Source organism: Schistocerca nitens, chromosome 11, assembly GCF_023898315.1.
Source record: "Schistocerca nitens isolate TAMUIC-IGC-003100 chromosome 11, iqSchNite1.1, whole genome shotgun sequence".
Lineage (NCBI taxonomy): Eukaryota > Metazoa > Arthropoda > Insecta > Orthoptera > Acrididae > Schistocerca > Schistocerca nitens.
Genome location: NC_064624.1, coordinates 90,613,638 through 90,617,821, shown reverse-complemented (window position 1 = coordinate 90,617,821; position 4,184 = coordinate 90,613,638). Strand labels below are relative to the sequence as shown.

The 4,184-nt window shown below is 36.3% G+C and overlaps 1 long non-coding RNA gene across 2 annotated transcripts; it reads right to left on the bottom strand.

Moving 5' to 3' along the window:
* Positions 1-443: 443 nt before the first annotated feature.
* On the bottom strand, positions 444-4,184 carry LOC126212903 (uncharacterized). Of its 2 annotated transcripts, none has more exons than XR_007540991.1 (2): positions 3,930-4,184; positions 444-3,856 (listed from the first exon to the last, which is right to left on the bottom strand). It is a non-coding gene; the product is annotated as an uncharacterized LOC126212903 (long non-coding RNA). The 2 variants fall into 2 exon arrangements; XR_007540990.1 differs by having other exon boundaries at positions 444-3,763.

The window sequence follows — 4,184 nt, the reverse complement described above, 5'->3', positions numbered from 1 at the left end:
TAATTTCAGTTCCGTATGGGACATATGAACTAACAAAATGAAATGCTTTTATTACTATGACCAAACAAAATCTTTTTAACATGTAGTACACAGTTCAAATCAGCAAAAAGTGTAACCGTGTAATTAAGGTAAATGTTCATGAAAATTAGGCATGTAACATGAATACTGAAATTTCCTAGATTTCCAAGTGTAACTGTAATCACTGTATTCTGTACTTTGTAGTGCTAGAAAGATAATTACATATGATTATTTGCATTCTCCCCGCCCCCCCCTCAACACAGGAAAATATAACAGAAAGACCTCCTAGCAAAATAAAGACAAAATTCACAATATTAGGTTTTGCCTGACTCAGGCCCCCTTATTATAGAATGGTTCTAAAGTAATAAGAATGCTTATGATCAATTGGAACATTGTGTTCATTCTAGGAAGTATTAAAACAAAAATTAACAGAGTAACAATTTTATTGCTCTTATGTTGCAGAGTATCCACAAACATTACTTTTTGAAACATAGGACCACTGCATACTCCATTAGATCACACCCATCCTATGATTAAACTGTTTTCTTAAAGTGATAAATTCAAGTTGATGTAGTTATTGAGGTAAATATTTTCTCACACTGAAAGCCATTTGTCAAATAAGTCCCAGTACATAATTTTTTCATTAATTTCACACAAATCACCTGTTTTTAAAGCAAGTGCATATTTTGTAACACCAAACATCTTAAAATAAGCTTATATAATAAACAATTATAATTTTGTTACAATATCTACACAGGATGTAGAGAGTTAATTTTACTTCAATGTGATTCATCCTTTCAAGTTCATCATTGCACAACCACAAATCTATGTACAAAATAGTTTTAAGAAATCTGTAAAAATGTCACACCCATCTGCATGGAATGTCCCATTACATAATCTTTTCCAATTTGAGCACTATACATGATTAAACGATATGAGTTTATTTAACTTCTGCCTTATACTTGATTTGTTGTTTAAAATTTTCTCACCAAGACATTTTTTTCCATATGTTTTTAAGCATATGCTGGAGTACAGGGATGCAATCTTACAAACAAGTTGAGTCTGATGTAATACTCAATCCCAGTTTTATAATGGTAATCATGACCAAGAGCAGCAGATAGCTAATCTACAATTTTATTTTTAACACAATGCAAAATCTTGGCCTGAATATACTTCTGTCGCATATCCCCAGCAATCACAAACATCTGAAACAGTTTCTCTGAATATTCTACAACAGGGTACACGCAGTCACTTGTTTCAACCAGTTTTCCCCAGTTAACAAAATTCTACAAATGCATTTTTATTGGCCATATTGGCAAAAGCATAGAGAGCATCACATTCTAAGGCAGATTTAACTACTGGTGGCTTCTGTATGTGAAGACAGTCTTTGTATGTGATCTGCCTTGACAGGTGCAATGACACATACCCTGCAATATAATAGAATATTTTTTGCTTGTAAAATGAGAACTTAATCTTATCATCAAGAAGTGCACACCACTTCTCTACTTCATTTTCTGCAGCACTTTCATCACTTTCTTGCATGAAAATCATAAACAGGTGGCAAACAACACACATTAAAATTTGAGCAATTCCCATTCAGTGCAGTGACACTGTTACCTAAGACCAACTTTCTCATGGCACATTTGAACTGGTATGCATTTGGATTGTTGTTCCAATCACCTCTGGACAGAATGCAGGAAAAAAAAGCCCTTTGTGGTCTTGTGACAGTTTATATGTTAGCAAATACTTCAGAGGAGATTCAACACGAAGCATACTTGCCAGAGCTATGTGCCTGACTGATTGCATATTGAAAATTATCCCAAAAGCAAAAGTATTTCTTGCATGGAGCAGCAATGGAACACCAATGATTTTTAAGCTTTTGATATAATTTTCAGTATCTCTGAAAATACCAAGCCAATAAGATTTGCTGTCAAGTCTCAGGGGACTCTTATACCCTTTACCTAATGGATTTCTGGAGTTCAGAATATCAAAAATCCTGTCAATATAATAAAAAAATTCTACTGTTGCTTCACTTCCTTTAAGATTTGGATCACCAACCCTCCTCAAAAACTCTATACTATCTGCCACGCTAGAACTCATAGTCTGTGCAGCTAATGAAACATTCATTTTTCTATTTACATAACTTACATGTTGTCCTGATAGTTTGTTGGCAAATGTCATACCTTCTTGTTGTACCTTGTTCAATTGCTCAATGAAATGCCATCTAATAATGGCAGTTGGAGACTCAATAGCAGATACTTCTGCTAGAGCATTTCTGGCTAACTTAATCATATGACATGTCCAAGATACAATAAACATTGTATTTTTCCACAGGATGAGGAATGTGGCTTTTAAAATCACCGTTGTAAAAGTTTAAAGTACAGCCATGTGAATGTAAAGTGCTTACATTTACCTTGCAGCCATCACATGTAACACCAAACCCTAATGCCAGAACAATGCAGCCTCTCTAAAGCAGATTTTATCAGTGTGGCCTGATTATTTGCCTGTGCACCATTGATAAAGAAATATGCAATCGGGCATTTAAATTTGCCATTAATAGAGACAAGCATGAAAACCAGAGCCTCAGATGCCTCTATTACTTCTTTTGACTGAGGCACTTCCCCACCAAAGTCTAAAAAATCTGTGTATAGCTTAGTTCCTTGGTCCCAAACTACTTGCTTCCTAATTGCCATACTGTCTACAATTAGACGTGAATCACTGAACTGGTCCCTTACAATTGGGTTCAAATCAATGGACTTAAAAACACTTGCCACCCATTTGGAAATCAATGATTTATGGGGCAGAGGCATTAATTTTTGCAGGTATTCATATGCTGCTGGTGAATAAAAGTACACAGCCATAGCAAACATTTTTCACATTAGTTGTGTATCTATTACCCTTTGACGAGAGAGAATTGTTCACTAAATTGCACACTGATTCCACTTGTGTTCCTTTCTGATGATGGAGGAAGTTATGTAACTTCTCAGGATGATGGCCCTTCTCCTTCAATGAACTTATGATGTCATCCATGGAAAACACTATCTTCTCTCTTCTTCGAAGATTTTCACGGACGCACTTCAGTTTACGTTTTAATTCGTGCACAATGTCTGAGAAAAAATTGCAAGTTTCGGTCACCTTGTCTTCCATTTCTACTTTCGACTGTATACCACAATCAATTACTGAAGAACCAACTGCACTCTGAAATAAAGAAATAATTTTGTTATATATGAATGAAATAACTCAAGGCTTGATGAAAAAATAATATAAGAAAGCTTTGGGGGTGTGAAAACATCATAATAACGTTTTCGACACAATTCGCAGCTTCTGCATTGGATAAATGGGACATGCTTTCCACGGAAGAATTCTCATTGACAACATTCTCCACGAAATCAGTAGCTTCTGCAGGGGGCAAATCGAGCACGGATTCCGTGACAGAACGCTAAAAACAAAAATATGGACCTAGATTACAACATTGCTTAGACCTATGTAGCCCATTTGTGTCCGTACGAAATAAATTCACAAAAGTAAAAAGCAGACACATAGCAAGGAAATTAATTAGCTACCTCAAATGGAGAAGCATCGTTGTCACTCAAAACTCAAAATCCTAACAACATGTCGTCGTGGCTGTTTATTTGGTGGCATCAAATATGTCGGAAAGTCAAAAACTGATGGTACTGCTTCGGGTTTGAGACGTTTCTTCCACGTTCCAGGGCTCAGTACATAATCATCTTGTCGGAAATGGATTCTGCAAAGAAAACTGCAAGATGTAGGATTAAAACCTTTCCGCTTCACGGAAGTAATCCACTTCTTTAGCAGCTCTGGGTGCTTTAGAGGAAACCTGTTCAAAACCATCGAATTAGCAAACGCACTAAGTCTGTTTTTTTATCGTATTGTATCGGTAGTCCTATTACCTGTGAAATGGTAAGTCACTTTCCTTATTCCATCGCTTTGTACAGTTGAAATCGGAACAAGAAATCACCATTTTGATATTCCTTATACACCGTACAGACCGAGAAAAACTTCTTGTCAAATTCGAATATGGCGGACAATACAGACGACAGTAATCAGCTGGTTGAGCCATCTATCGGTAGGTCCGGTAGTTGAGCATCCCTCATTTCGCTACCTTTAGACGCGGGAAGCCTAACAGACACATCATTGTGGTCCAA